The sequence below is a fragment of the Saccostrea echinata genome, unplaced genomic scaffold, assembly GCF_033153115.1.
Source record: "Saccostrea echinata isolate AGI-Se365-2 ecotype Australia unplaced genomic scaffold, CSIRO_AGI_Sech_v1 ptg000016l, whole genome shotgun sequence".
In the NCBI taxonomy this organism is placed as follows: domain Eukaryota; kingdom Metazoa; phylum Mollusca; class Bivalvia; order Ostreida; family Ostreidae; genus Saccostrea; species Saccostrea echinata.
In genome coordinates this window covers 13226549-13243641 of record NW_026889765.1, presented here as the reverse complement: position 1 = coordinate 13243641, position 17093 = coordinate 13226549, and the positions used below count along the sequence as shown (strand labels likewise).

At 35.2% G+C, this 17093-nt stretch overlaps 1 protein-coding gene across 1 annotated transcript in view; it reads left to right on the top strand.

Moving 5' to 3' along the window:
• Positions 1 to 17093, top strand: part of LOC133188450 (E3 ubiquitin-protein ligase MIB2-like) — a 185047-nt gene that overhangs the window by 74472 nt on the left and 93482 nt on the right. The gene's annotated exons all lie outside the window — the stretch shown is intronic.

Genomic DNA, 17093 nt, shown 5'->3' with positions numbered 1-17093 from the left:
GCATCACGGTCGCTTTTGGTGACATATACTGCATTTATGTGGTAAAACTAATAGAAAAAACCAAACTGATTCTATATTCCGCATTTACAAGCCATTTTACGCCCTAGATTACGGACGTTATGAATTTGACCGACACCTGTGTACCTTTGATAAATTTGCGATAATTTAATATTTGAATCCTTTACACAGACGTTATGGAAAAGCAGCTGTTGAGTATACTTTTAAGTTAAACCTAACATAAAATATTCATATATTTTCTTTACAGTTACATATATTTCAATGTTTAAAGTCAACCCATCATGTTGACCGACACTCATAACGTCCGTTATACAATTTCAAGGCTATTTTTCTCGGGCTAATGATAAACAATTGTAATTATTTTTTATCTATAATTGTAAAGTAAACATCTATCTTTCAGAATATAGTTATAAAAAAAAGTATTATTAAAGTTATTTTTTAAAAATTGCATTTTTGACACATAGGTTGGAAAATCTCTTATAAGCATGCGCAAAAGTTGGACAATTTTACACAAATTTGGTAATATTAATTTTATTTCTTAAAATAAAAAGATTAAATTGTTTATTCTTTCTCTTTTATATTACAGAAGTATAAATACAACTTTCTGAATTGCAAAAAAAAATATATTCTTCTTAATTTCAATTTCAAAAGTGACGGCCGTTATTATTAACAAATAGCTGATCCTTGCCCATATACAGGTGACTCTTGATGGCTCTAACTCCGATCTCTCAAAGTTCTCGATCTCTCGAAGTGAACCTCCGGCCCCGTTTTTTTCCTCTATATAACTAAGCAAATTTACTCCTGATCTCTTGAACTCCCGATCTCTCGAAGTTCTCTATCTCTCAAACAAAGACCTGGGTCCCGTTACACACATTTCATTGTTTTTAACTCTCTATCTCTCGAAGTTTTGATTGCGCATGTCTACACGTCAATCAAGCATAAAATTAATGCAGCTTGGACTTACCTGGATTACAGTGACCGCCTGGGGCTGGGATGGACATGCATAAAATTAATGCAGCTTGGACTTACCTGGATTACAGTGACCGCCTGGGGCTGGGATGGACATGTTAATTGAGTGTTTACATAGATGATACTACACCTGTGAGTCTTCCAAGTGTTGATATATTGGTTAATTGGTAAATTATAAACAAATTGCTTCAACTTATTTTGACTGGACGAGACGATAATTTTGAGAAAATAATTTAGGGACGTGTCAGTAATTTTCCATAGATTATGAACTTTAATATTATTAGAGTCTACACAATCCCAGTTTGGCAAACATTACACAAGAAATCCTATCTCAAGAATTGAATACCAATTACAAGCAATCTTGTGAAGGACCCGATTAGGCCCGGGGGATAGCCAAATCGACAATTGCTATTCAGGTTTTATGTAATCATGAAATGAGAACAAATAAATATTGAAACTTAAAATAATCATTTTATTTATTCAAAATACGATCATTGAAGTTGAAATCAAGTGAATTACATGTAAAATAGGAATGAAAACGTGTAATGACATTATCAACATTTACTCCCGGTATGTATAATAGAAGAACAATGATGATCAGAACTGAAAATTCCGGATTTTATTCATTTCTATCTCTCGAATCCCCCGATCTCTGGAACTTTTCCCTTTAACTTCGAGAGATCGAGAGTCACCTGTATATAAAAAAAACCTCCAAAAAAGCCATGTTTAGTTATATTGATATGAAAGTATCCTTAGGTAGAGTAGATTCAAGTTTGTTCAAATCATGACCACTGGGCACATGGGGGATCAAAGTTTTACATAAGGATTATATAGGGAAAAATCTTCTTTACAAGAACAGCAAAGCCATGTTTAGTCATATTAATATTGAAGCATCCTCAGGTAGTGTAAATATAAGTTTCATCAAAGCATGACCCCTGTTAGGGAGGGGCATAATGGGGGTTCAAAGTTTTACAAAGAAATATATAAAAGAAAAAAAAATTTGCTGATGAAGAACAGCAGGGCCAAATTGTCTCAGGTGAGCATTGTTGCCCATGGGCCTCTTGTTTTTACATTTATATCATTGCTAGTGTGTGTCAGATTTATCCTTTGCCGAAGCATTCTGACATTAGGAATCATTTATTACAGAAACCATTTTCCATATGTTTTCTTCATGAAATTGAATTAGCGCTGATTTAGAGGCCCTTATAAGAAATTAGGTACCATTATTTTGTTGTGTAGGAGGAAATGTTTGTTATTAAGCTGTAACAAAGATGACCAAGATAAAAAAAAAATAAATGAAAAAGGAAATGAATCAAAGGACTGAAGCATCTAGTGAGCTTTTCTGATCACATTTTGTCTGGTGTCCGTCTGTCTGTCCGTCTGTAAACTTTTCACATTTTCGACTTCTTCTCAAGAACCACTGGGCCAATTTTGACCAAACTTGCCACAAAGCATCCTTGAGTGAAGGGGATTCAAGTTTGTTCAAATAAAGGGCCATGCCCCATTTCAAGGGGAGATAATTAAGAATTAGTGAAAATTTGGTGTCATCTTTCAAAACTCTTCTCAAGAACCATCAAGCCAGAAAAGTTGAAACTGACAGTACAGTAAGTGTGGTTTATGCATTTACCGCACACCCCCACGGTGTGATTCTCATCATGGTTAGTACAGGTGTCTCAGGTTAAAACCACGTGCCCTTGTGGTTCGGCCATCCGGGTAATTCACACCGCTGCGGTGCAGCCTACCGATCATAGGTGAAAAACAGTCTTGGTCTTAAAAGAGACTTATCTCCCTTCGAAATTATAAACCAAAACAAAATAAAACGAAACCAAACTGAAAGAAAGAAAAATAAAAAATGTAATAATATTAAAAATAAAGAATCTGAAATATTAGAATATATTAAGTACAAAATGAAAATAAATTTTTTAACAAAAATATATTCTCATGTATCTAAGATAATTTTAAAACTTCTATGGCAATTTTCAAATAGCGTTATATAAGCCTTGAACTTTATTTAATGTGCATGTAGCAAAAGTCAAGCAATGTGTTCTTTCTATTAGAAGCCACGAAAATCGATATAAATTACAGTAGGTGATATAGTTTGATGACTATGCAAGGTAATATACCCAATATGCTATTCATGATATTTGATATTAATTAATATTTTTGTAGTGTGTTTTGTAAATTTAAGATATATTTTTTTTAGGATTAAGAATGCATTAAAGAATGCATCTATTGCAGTTTCAATTTTATTGGAAAGGGGGGAGGGGGGCTATGAATGAAGTTTTTTTTTAATTATTAAAATTCCAATATAAGATTAAAATAAGCAGAAGATTTTGGATGTAATTATCATTCTCGTAGTCGTCTGTGAAACGTCATTCCTATCTAAATGTATTCTGGACATAGTTCTTGAAATCATTTGAAATGGGATATTGTGTGTGCGTAATTTGATGGCCTACCAGTCTGTAGAAGATACGTAAAATTACGTAATGTCTAGAGCTTGACCTGGTACTCATACTTGGTCCTCACACCTGTATACTCTACAAGGTGCGATCCCCTACACCAGCCCTACACCATGTACAGAAATAATTTTATTTGCACATTGAGAGCTAAGTAAAACTATATAACAATATTTCTACTACCCTGTGTTTTCAGCTAACACACACTTCTGATGACCACGGTTACTTACAAGTAGATACCTGGGTAATGCGTTCAAGCAGAAAATCCAAACTGAACTATGCCATGATAATTAATACAAGAGAGAAAGAGAGAAGGAGATTTACTGCACATTGCCTAAACATGTTGCAGAATATTTAACTTTTCCATCTATCGAATATTTATCGAAACATGTATGCATTTCATAAAAAAAATGATACGGAATCATGGAAACAAAGTTTATGTTTATGCAGAGGAATGAATTTATTTCAAAAAAAATTATTTTAACACATTGATCAGACATCAGAATACTTTTGAAAAACAATCCTACACTACTAAACTTCATCTAAGAAATTCTTCGGTAGTAGTTACATTGTATATATTTTTTTAATATCATAACCATTTATACTCAAAACCGGCAATATAGACCGAACAAGAGGCAGTTATAGATGATATACAGTCGTACAGGTAAAATAAATCCCAATGTGCATGTCAACGGTAAGTCTCATCACCATGGTCTATACCTGGCTACAGGTAGGACCGCGATGAACTAACTGCGGGGGTGTATCGCGGAAAGGATTAACACACCACCGGGGGGAAGCACGGTTTAATGCATAATCCACGTTGCCCGTACTGTATGTGCCACCTTTATGACATAATGTAGATTCAATTTTGTTCAAATCATGACCCCCAGGGTAGGGTGGGGCCACAATAGGGGATCAAAATTTTACATAGGAATAGATTGGAAATTTAAAAAAAAAAAATCTTCTTCTCAAGAACAGCAAAGCTGTGATCAGTCATATTGATATGGAAGCATCATCAGGTAGTGTAGATTCAAAATTGCTCAAATCGTGACCCCTGAGGGTAGGGTGGGGCCACAATGGGGGATCAAAGTTTTACATAAAAATATATAGGGAAAAAACTTTAAAAATCTTCTTCTCAAGACCAGCAAAGCCATGTTTAGTCATATTGATATAGGAGCATACTCAGGTAGTGTAGGTTCAAGTTTGTTCAAATCATGACCTTCAGGGGTAGGATGGGGCCACAATGGGGGATCAAAGTTTTACGTAGGAATATACAGGAAAAAATCTTCTTCTCAGGAACAGAAAAGCCATGTTTAGTTTTATTGATATGGAAGCATCCTCAGGTAGTGAAGATTCAAGTTTGTTCAAATGATGACCCTTGGGGGTAGGATGGGGCCACAATAGGGCATCAAAGTTTTACATGAGAATATTTAGGCAAAAATTTTCTTCTCAAGAACAGAAAAGCCATGTTTAGTCTAGTTGATATGGAAGCATCCTCAAGTAGTGTAGATTCAAGTTTGTACAAATGATGACCCCTGGGGATAGGGAGGGGCCACAATGGGGGATCAAATTTTTGCAAAGGAATACACAAGAAAAAAATCTTCTGCTCAAGAATAGCAAAGTCCTTTGTTATACTGATATGGAAGCATCCTCAGGTAGTTTAAAATTCAAGTCTCCCCCCCCCCTTCCATGTAAACTTTTCAATACTGAACTGATTTTTAGGTCACCTGAGTCACTCAGGTGACCTATTGCTATCCGTTTTCATCCGTCGTGCGACGTGCGTTAACATTTGAACATTTTTAGCTTCTTCTCTGCAACCGCTCAACCAATTTCAACCAAATTTGTATATAGCATCTATGGGTGAAGAAGAACAAAAATTTTGAATTTCATGGTCCCTGCCCCCCTGGGGCCTGAGAGGTGGGGCTGAAACCACCAAAATTAATGCAATCTTTAAAAATCTTCTTCTTTACTCCTGGACCTCAAGCAATCAAACTGTTGGCATGATTGTAATAAGCATTGAGCCCTCTACCAAAATTGTGAAATTCATGGCCCCAGGCTCGGGGGTTCTGTGCTAGGGCGGGGCTATATAGATCATATAGTGAAAGTGCATTATTTCTTTGAAAATCTTCTTCTCTGCTCCTGGGTATTAAATAAAGGAACAAAGTACATAGTTATGAAGAGCAAGAGTGCCTCTTCCAAAATTGTGAATTTCATGGCCCCAGGGTCAGGGGTTCTGGTGTTAGGGCAGGGCTCTATTGATTATACAGTGAAAATGCATTAATTCTTTGAAAATCTTCTTCTCTCCTCCTGGGTAATAAATAAAGTAACAAAGTACATAGTTATGATGAGCAAGAGTGCCTCTTCCAAAATTGTGAATTTCATGACCCCTGGGTCAGGGGTTTAGGTGTTAGGGCGGGGCTCTATTGACTATATAGTGAAAATGCATTATTTCTTTGAAAATCTTCTTCTCTGCTCCTGGGTATTAAATAAAGTAACAAAGTACATAGTTATGATGAGCAAAAGTGCCTCTTCCGAAATTGTGAATTTCATGGCCCCAGGGTCAGGGGTTCTGGTGTTAGGGCAGGGCTCTATTGATTATATAGTGAAAATGCATTAATTCTTTGAAAATCTTCTTCTTTGCTCCTGGGTATTAAATAAAGTAACTAAGTACATAGTTATGATGAGAAAAAGTGCCTCTTCTAAAATTGTGAATTTCATGGCACCAGGGTCAGGGGTTCTGGTGTTAGGGCAGGGCTCTATTGACTATAAAGTGAAAATGCATTAATTCTTTGAAAGTCTTCTCTGCTCCTGGATATTAAATAAACTTACTAAGAACATAGATATGATGAGCATGGCTGCCTTTTCAGAAATTGTGAATTTCATGGCCCCAGGGTCAGGGGTTCAGGTATTAAGGCAGGGCTCTATTGATTATTTGCATTAATTCTTTGAAAATCTCCTTCTATGCTCCTGGGTATTAAATAAACTAAATTAGTGCATAGTTATGATGAGCATGGTTGCCTCTTCCGAAATTGGGAATTTCATGGCCCCTGGGTCAGGGTTTCTGGTGTCAGGGTGGGCTCAATTGATAGATATAGTGAAAATGCATTATTTCTTTGAAAATCTTCTCTCTCCTGGATATTAAATAAACTAAGTACATAGTTATGATGAGCATGGCTGCCTCCTTAGAAATTGTGAATTTCCTGGCCCTTGGGTGAAGGGTTCTTGTGTTAGGTCTGGGCTCTATTGATATATAAGGAAAATGCATAAATTCTTTCAAAATCTTCTTCTCTGCTCCTTGGTATTGTTCAAACAAAGGAAGTGCATGGTTATGATAAGGAAGAATGCCTCTTCCAAAATTGTGAAATTCATGGCCCCTGGGTCAGGGGTTCTGGTGGTGGTGGGGGGGGGGGGGGGGCTCTATTGATTTTATATTGAAAATGCTTAATTTCTTTCAACAATTTTTTCTACTACTGGTAATAAAGCAAAGAAGCAAGTGTATAGTTATGATGAGCAAAGTGCTTCCAGAATTGTGAGTTCATGGCCCCTGGGTAAGATGTTCTGGGGGGGGGGGGGGCTTTATTTATTTAATAATATAGTGAACATGAATTTCTTTGAAAATCTAGTAAAAGTTTTAATATGCAAGGGTATTTTTACCAGAATTTTGAACACCTGGATTATTTAGTCAAGTGTTCTGGTCCTGGCCAGGGCTCTATGAACTTGTATTCTGCTGAGCAAAGTTATTCCCCTTTGCCATTCACCTTTGATAATTAATCGCTGTAAATAATGTATTTGAAAGGTTAATAGAATAAGAGAAATGTGCAAGAATATTTATTGTATAATACAAAAAGTACTTTCATAGTTTTAATGATCAGGTAGACTTGGAAATAATAGATGAATAAAAGTGAGGCAAAAATAACTTATCTTTTTTAATGTTCTTCAAAGGCCAAGAGAGACCAATTTGAGAAATAATAATATGGGGTTAAAAATAGACATTTTGTTAATAGTCTGCATGGTTATAGTGATAAATGGGGGACAGATAGATTCTATACCAATTATTTTGTTGATGCTTATCATACTATTTTTCTTGGTTTTGGGCAACAAGGCTTCATTTATCAGTTTATGGATCCTCTAATTTGTTACATTGTACTCAGGTGACCGTTAAGGCCCCTGGGCCTCTTGTTACTTTTTCCTAGAAATTTGCTCAGGTGAGCGATGTGGCCCATGGACCTCTTGTTAACTGCTTTTCATAAAATGTGATTTACTTGTAAAAAGAAATAAGTTGACAAAATGCATCGATTTTCATATATGGTATAGTCATTTAAAAGACAATCATAAGGCATGATTTGTGCCTCTTTTCCTATTTCTACTTCATAACTAAGGCAGGTGCAAAAACAGAAAAAGAGTGAAAAAAATATGTTTAAAAGTAATTGTATATTTGCATCCAGACAGAGTCGGGCTATCAAAATTTACAAAAAAGTGTGAAACTTTGACCTTAAGTAGGCCTTTCAACTGCCACTAGGGTTCGATGTAAGGAACGATAACTCATTACCGGAACTTTTTTACAGCAGGTCCGAGGTAGCTAATTGGTTTTAGGTATGTCAATTTTAAGAGTTTCCCAAGTGCTCCTTCACTGTCAGAGAAATCTTGTGGTTTTAAAAATTAAGAACAAATGGTAAAGTTATTTATCATGTAATTACTGACATTGTACAATAATATATAAGTGAAATTTTTAATAAAAATATCAAGTGAAATCTATCCCCCTTTTTAATTTTAACCTGATTAAATTTTTATGTGTTGTCGTTCTTCTTCCTGCTTAATAAAAAGAATGAGATAATCAATTATTAATTGAAGAAATAAATATCTTTATAGAAGAAGCACAAAAATGCAAACACAAAAAACGACATTTTATTTTTTTTTTCTTCATCACAACCATCAGAGAGATTTATTAATCTTTCCAAATCATTTTGATCCTGTTATGCCAGGTAGAGTGAAGACATTCTCCTTATTTTGGTCAACCCTTTTGTGTATACAGCAATACAAGGAACCCTTTTGTGTACACAACAAAACAAAATAAAGCAGCCTATATACCATTCCTATAAACAGTAACTCAATGAATCTGCAATTTGTTGTTCGTATTATGTCTCCCCTTCCAGGGGAGACATATTGTTTTTGTCGATTTTCTTATTCTTCTTCTTCTTCTTCTTCTTCTTCTTCTTCTTCATCCAAATTTTGTCCAGGCCGTAACTTTAATACCCTTTGACATTAAGACTTCAAACTTGGAACATAGATAGATGACATTGAGAAGGAGTGCACGCCACCAACATTTTTGACCTTGACCTATTTATAAGGTCAAGGTCAATCTTTTACATCAAAATAGAGTTTAGCCCATAACTTGAGATCCCTTTGATATTAGGACTTCAAACTTGTAACATAGGAAGAAGACCTTGAGACAAAATGCACTGCATTAGAATTTTGACCTTGACCCCTTTCTGCCTTCAAGGTCAAATAGGGAAAAAACACGATCTGATCATAACTTGAGAACCTTTTGACATTAAGACTTCAAACTTGGAACATGCAGAGGTGGTATAAAGGAGGGATGCATGCCACCAAAATTTTTGACCTTGATTCAATTATTATAAGGTCAAGGTCAATCTTTTACATCAAAATAGAGTCCAAGCCATAGCTTGAGTACCCTTTGATATTAGGACTTCAAACTTGTAACATAGAAGGAAGACATTGATACAAGATGCAACACACCAAAATTTTTGACCTTGACCTCTTTTCTTCCTCAAGGTCAAATAGGGAAAAAACTTGATTAGACCATTACTTAAGAATCCTTTGTTATAAAGACTTCAGACATGGAACATGCAGAAGTGGTATGAAGGAAGCATGCATGCCACCAAAATTTTTGACCTTGATCCAATTATTATAATGTCAAGGTCAATCTTTTACATCAAAATGGAGTCCAGGCCTTAGCTTGAGTATCCTTTGATATTAGGACTTCAAACTTGTAACATAGAAAGAAGACATTGTTACAAGATGCAACGCTTCAAAATTTTGACCTTGACCCCTTTCTTCAAGGTCAAATAGAGAAAACATGACTAGACCATAACTTGAGAACCCTGACATTAAGACTTCAAACTTGGAACATGGAGAGGTGGTATAGAGGAAGGGTGAATGGCAACATTTTTTCACCTTGACCTATTAATAAAGTCAAGGTCAATCGTTTACATGAAAATATAGTCTAGGTCATAACTTGAGAACTTTTTGACAGTAGGATTTCAAACTTGGAACAAGGAAAGACAACATTGAGACTAAATGTACTGCATCAAAATATTTGACCTTGACCACTTTCTTCAAGGTCAAATTAAGAAAAACACAACCAGACCATTACTTGAGATGCGTTTGACATGAAGACTTGAAATTTTGTACACAGAATTTGAGTTGAGATGCACTGCATTATTATTTTTGACCCTGATCATATAGTTGCACTCGTTAATGTTGGTAAAGAAGGGGAGACATGTGTTTTTTGTAAAAAAAACAATACCCACTAGTTTCACACTTGAGTTACCTGTCCTCAAAACACAACATCGTACAAATCGATTAAAAATAATTCAATATTTTTATGTTTTAATAAAATGTATGTCTAGATTATACTATATTTGGAGAATTTCACTTACCTATAAATCTATATATCAAATGTTTTTTGCCAAATGTGCAACAATTATTCCTGTTTCTAGCTCTTCTGAGCCAAAGGCTCAAAGAGCTAATGCTATGGTCATTTGTGTGGTGTGCGGTGTGCGTAAACTTTTTAGAATATGGGCCATAATTCAAGAACCCCTTGGCCAATTATCGTCAAATTTGTAACAGAATATCCTTGGCCCAAGGGCTCCCGTTTGTACTAAAACTAGGGTTGTGACCCTTAAACAAGGGGAGATAATTAGTTAAATAAAACCAAAAGTACTGGTTGCTAAAAAATCTTCTTCTCAAGAACCACTGGGCAGATTATCACCAAACTTACACACAAGGATGAGGATATGTTGAAGATTAAAAATTGTTCAAGGCATCACCCTTGGGCAAAGGGCGTGGTCTCAAGGTCACTTCAAATTTGACCAAAAATTACATTTTATTAAAACATTGATATTTTGCTTACTATAAGGACTAGGATCATCGAATCTTGTTGGTTGATGCATCTAAGGACCTCATATCATGTTGACTCAAAAGTAGGTCATGGTGACCTACTTTTTAAATTTTGCAGCCATTCTTTTTCAAAATGATTTAGAGGCATATTTTGAACAATTTAAGGCCTATGATCATCAAACTATCTTGGGTCCTTGGAGTATGTCAACTAAAAAGTAGGTCACCTTTACCTACTTTTTGAATTTTATGGCTAATCTTTTTCAAGACAATTAAGGTCATTAATTCGAATACTGAGAGGTTTAGAATCATTGAATCTTGTAAGATGATGCATCTTGGGGCCATAAAACATATTTATTAAAAAGTAAGTCACAGTGACCTACTTTTTGAACTTTGCAGGCATTCAATTTCAAAGCATTTTAGAGGCATAATTTGGACATTTTAAGGCTTGTGATCATAAAACTTTGTAAGTTGATGCATCTTGGGTCATCAAAAACTGAAAAGTAGGTCACTGTGAACTACTTTTGAAATTTTATGGCTATATTTAAATATTTTGGGTACTAATTGGCTTAGGCACATCAAACTTTGTCAGTTGATGCATTTTGGGTCCTTGGAGTACGACAACTGAAAAGTAGGTCACTGTGATGTACTTTTGAAATTTTATGGCTGTATTTAATAGTTTTGGGTACTATTTGGCTTAGAATCATTATAATTTGTCAGTTGATGCATCTTGGGTCCTCGGAGTATGTCTATTGAAAAGTAGGTGACCTAATTTTTATATGGCTGTAATGAAATATTTCGGTTACTAATTAGCTTAATTAGCATCATCTTTGTAAGTTGATGCATCTTGGGTCCTTGGAGTAAGTTGACTGAAATGTAGGTCACTGTGACCTACTTTTGAAATTTCATTACTTTATTTAAATATTTTTTGGTACTAATTGGCTTAGAATCACCAAACTTTGTCAGTTGATGTGTCTTGGGTCCGCAAAGTGTGTCATCTGAAAAGTAGGTCACTGTGATCTACTTTTGAAATTTTATGGTTATAATTAAATATTTTAGGTATTAATTGACTTAGAATCTTCAAACTTAGTTGATGCATTTTGGGTCCTTAGAGAATGACAAGTGATAAGTAGGTCACCATGACCTACTCTCAGGTACTAATTGGCTTAGAATCATCTTGGGTTCTCAGAGTGTTTCATCTAAACTGTAGGTCATGATGACCTACCTTTGGAATTTCAAGGCTTTATCTAAATATACAGGATTCAAATAGAAGTGATAGGTTATACAGTTTATCAGAAGAGTGATTCAAGGCCCTTGGGCCTCTTGTTTCAATCAATACGATGATTTAGCCACCTGAAGAGTATAATATTCACCGAGCCTGATGAATATTGTACTCCTCAGGGGGCTAAATCATCATATTGACTGAAAAAACAGAAATAATTGTATATTGTTAATTCTTCACCTCACCAGGTATAAAATTACAAACCAGGAATCATCCCATACCCTGTCGCTACAAAACTATGTAATAATATTAGGGATGTCAAAATAGTTATTTTCTTTAGTCGAATATTCGATTGCATTATTTGAATGATAATCGAATATATTCGAAACTTTTTCAGAAACTAAAATTTTATTTCAAACTGGTACATGACATATTTAACCCCAAATCCTCTTTTCTTAGATTTATTAAAAAGAAACATGAAATGTTACACACAGATGTTCACATGGACCTAAAATGTGGATACCATGTTATATTTACTAGGTCACCTGAGTCACTCAGGTGACCTATTGCTATCCGTTTTCATCCGTCATCGTGTGACATGCGTTAACAATTGAACATTTTTAGCTTCTTCTCTGAAACCGCTCAACCAATTTCAACCAAATTTGGTATATAGCATCTATGGGTAAAGGGGAACAAAAATTGTGAATTTCATGGTCCCTGCCCCCCTGGGGCCTGAGGGGTGGGGCTGAAACCACCAAAATTAATGCAATCTTTAAAAATCTTTTTCTTCACTCTTGGACATCAAGCAGTCAAACTGTTGTTATGATTGTAATAAGCATTGAGCCTTCTACCAAAATTGTGAAATTCATGGCCCCAGGCTCAGGGGTTCTGGTGCTAGGGTGGGGCTATATAGATCATATAGTGAAAGTGCATTATTTCTTTGAAAATCTTCTTCTCTGTTCCTGGGTATTAAATAAACTAACCAAGTATAAAGTTATGAAGAGCAAGAGTGCCTCTTCCAAAATTGTGAATTTCATGGCCCCAGGGTCAGGGGTTCTGATGTTAGGGCAGGGCTCTATTGATTATATAGTGAAAATGCATTAATTCTTTGAAAATCTTCTTCTCTGCTCCTTGGTATTAAATAAAGTAACAAAGTACATAGTTATGATGAGCAAGAGTGCCTCTTCCAAAATTGTGAATTACATGGCCCCAGGGTCAGGGGTTCTGGAGTTGGGGGGGGGGGGGGCTCTATTGACTATATAGTGAAAATGCATTAATTCTTCGAAAATCTTCTTCTCTGCTCCTTGGTATTAAATAAAGTAACTAAGTACATAGTTATGATGAGCAAGAGTGCCTCTTCCTTCCAAAATTCTGAATTTCATGGCCCCAGGGTCAGGGGTTCTGGTGTAAAGGGGGGGGGGGGCTCTATTGACTATAAAGTTAAAATGCATTAATTCTTTGAAAATCTTCTTCTCAGCTCCTGGATATTAAATAAACTAACTAAGAACATAGATATGATGAGCATGGCTGCCTTTTCAGAAATTGTGAATTTCATGGCCCCTGGGTCAGGGGTTCAGGTGTTAGGGCGGGGCTCTATTGATTATTTGCATTAATTCTTTGAAAATCTCCTTCTATGCTCCTGGGTATTAAATAAACTAAATTAGTGCATAGTTATGATGAGCATGGTTGCCTCTTCCAAAATTGTGAATTTCATGGCCCCTGGGTCAGGGGTTCTGGTGTCAGGGTGGGCTCAATTGATAGATATAGTGAAAATGCATTATTTCTTTGAAAATCTTCTCTCTTCTGGATATTGAATAAACTAAGTACATAGTTACGATGAGCATGGCTGCCTCCTTAGAAATTATGAATTTCCTGGCCCCTGGGTGAAGGGTTCTTGTGTTAGGTCTGGGCTCTATTGATATATAAGGAAAATGCATAAATTCTTTCAAAATCTTCTTCTCTGCTCCTTGGTATTGTTCAAACAAAGGAAGTGCATGGTTATGATAAGGAAGAATGCCTCTTCCAAAATTGTGAAATTCATGGCCCCTGGGTCAGGGGTTCTGGTGAGGGGGGGGGGGGGGGGGCTCTATTGATTTTATATTGAAAATGCATAATTTCTTTCAAAATATTTTTTTTCTACTACTGGTAATAAAGCAAAGAAGCAAGTGTATAGTTATGATGAGCAAAGTGCTTCTTCCAGAATTATTAGTTCATGGCACCTGGGTAAGATGTTCTGGTGTAAGGGGGGGGGGGGGCTTTATTTATTTAATAACATAGTGAACATGCATTTCTTTGAAAATATTCCATTCTTCTGGGCATATTTGAGGCAAACAGAGTAAAAGTTTTAATATGCAAGGGTATTTTTACCAGAATTTTGAACACCTGAACCATTTAGTCAAGTGTTCTGGTCCTGCCCAGTGCTCTATTAACTTGTATTCTGCTGAGCAAAGTTATTCCCCTTTGCCATTCACCTTTGATAATTAATCGCTGTAAATAATGTATTTGAAAGGTTAATAGAATAAGAGAATTATGCAAGAATATTTATTGTACAATACAAAAAGTACTTTCATAGTTTTAATGATTAGGTAGACTTGGAAATAATAGATGAATAAAAGTGAGGCAAAAATAACTTATTTTTTTTAATGTTCTTCAAAGGCCAAGAGAGACCAATGTGAGAAGTAATAATGTGGGGTTAAAAATAGACATTTTGTTAATAGTCTGCATGGTAATAGTGATAAATGGGGGACAGATAGATTATATACCAATTATTTTGTTGATGCTTATCATACTATTTTTCTTGCTTTTGGGCAAAAAATCTTCATTTATCAGTTTATGGATCCTCGAAATTGTTGTATTGTACTCAGGTGACCGTTAAGGCCCTTGGGCCTCTTGTTAAATATAGACCGCTAGAAGTTCTTCAAAATGTATGATTTTCTCGTCAATCATGTTCATAAATCGGTCTGTAAAGTCGGTTTTTTAGTAAGCATACTTTTGTACCAACTATCAAAATGACATTAAAATATGTGAAAGAATATTAATTTTATAATAATTATCATACTGTCCAAACGTCACGGCTATAATGTGTACATGTTATGAAATCAAGTCCAATTAATAATTTTACAAAGAAAGCGCAGTATAGTGAGATTATTTTTAATTACAAAAACAACACATTAATTGACAAATAATTCATCGCGGAAGTGAAACATTTCTAATTACTGTACTTTCTACATGTAAAGTAAACAGTTTTTAATGAAGAAATTATCTTTCTTTCTTTCTTCTTTCTTTATTGTTACTTTAAGCTTTTTAGCTTATCAGTATATACAATATAATACAATATACAATCAGATACAGTACAGAAGTAGATAATTTACAGGAGAACAATGTGTACGTACATCTTATCGACTGTGTCTGAGGAAAGACGGTTTCTCAATTTTAGGATGAGAATTCCATCTCTTTATCACTCTTTTATTGAATTTATTTATTCGAATGTCATTTCATTATTCGATCGTCGGTCCATTCGACTGATAGTTGAATAGTCGACTATTTGTTAACATCCCTAAATAATATCTGTTTTGTATTGTTCTCACAGTGTTTTCCCTTTATTTTAAGTAAAGGGTTAGAGATCAATTGTAACAGATTTTGGTTTTTGAGGTTTATGACAAATCTCTGTGGACCTTACAACAATTAAATTTTGATTTTTAGCTCACCTCAAAGAAGTGGGGGGGGGGGGGGGGCTTAGTAATACCCTCTGCGTTGGCATCCCAGGTTAAAGTTTTTAGAGCAGATTTCATTTCCAAGTAACTATAAGTCCTATATTGACCAAACTTGCATGGATGATACATCTAAAGATGCACACTACTGGACTTGCTTCAGATGCTGGATCTGACCTACATTTTATGGATGAGTGACCAGGTTAAAGTTTTGGAGCAGATCTCATTTCCAAGTAACTATAAGTCCTATGTTGACCAAACTTGCAAGGATGATACATCTAAGGATGCACACTACTGCACTTGTTTCAGATGCTGGATCTGACCTACATTTTCTGAATGAGTGACCAGATTAAAGTTTTTGGAGCTGGTCCATTGTCAAGAAACTATAAGGCCTATCTGAACCAAACTTGCATGGATGATTCATCAAGGGACGAACACTTTCAAACTTGCTTCTAATGCTGGATTCGACCTACATTTTCTGGATGAGTGAATAGTTTTAAGTATTTAAATAAGTCCATTCCCAAGTAGCTGCAAGCCCTATCAGACCAAAATTGCATAAATGTTGCATCTAGGGATGCACACTTCTAGATTATTAGTTATGTGAGGGACTTTGCCTTATTCATTGAGGTGAGGTCTGTAATCTCTGATTACCTACGTTTTTATTTTTTTATCAATTGAAGCAGTCAATTTGACCAGTAGCCAGTTCTTAGGGAAAACACTGTTCTCATCATATGTTTACTTTATTTACTGGATTTTCTTTATATTTCATGCATTGGTCATGATTCGGTATAATAAACAATTTATTTCATGATAGAAAGGGAGACATGAAGATTTCTTCGCCCATGAAAAATCATATTCCCTGTATGGCATGTCAAACGTTGCAATATTCGATCTTTTGCATTTGCATTGTATAATTTTCCATTTGCATTGTATAATTTTTATTTGTATTGTATAATTTTCTATTTGTATTATATAATTTTTCATTTGTATTGTAAAATTTTTATTTGTATTCCATAATTTTCTATTTGTATTGTATAATTTTCATTTGTATTGTATAATTTTCCATTTGCATTGTATAATTTCTTATTTGTATTGTAAAATTTCTTATTTGTATGCGATAATTTTTCATTTGTATTGTATCCGCGGATTGTTTATTTGTTTCGTTACGAAGGATTTCATTGGTCAAGTTTCAGCCTGTATCGGGTTGAAGATGTTCCGGATGCTCAAAGCAAACTGGGCTCATATGTATTTGCTTGCTTGCTTGATTGATTATTGTTTAACGCCGAGTCGGCAATATTTCAGCCATATTTCGGCGGCATATGTATTTGCGTGCATGTTAGACGGTCATTGGATTCTAAAAAGGGAGCGCTGGTAGATGGCAAATAAATAATCTGTCCTTAGGAATGCTGACTGAGAAAATAAATAAATTGACCTTGAGTGGTGGTAACTACCCCCACCCCCAAAAAACTGAGTTTTCGGGTTTGGGCGGATTTTCTTCTTTTTGTTTTTCTCCTTGTCTCTGGTCATATTGGAAATAAATATTCTCTCCTGCGAGAGAATGAAAATGAATAATCGGATTCG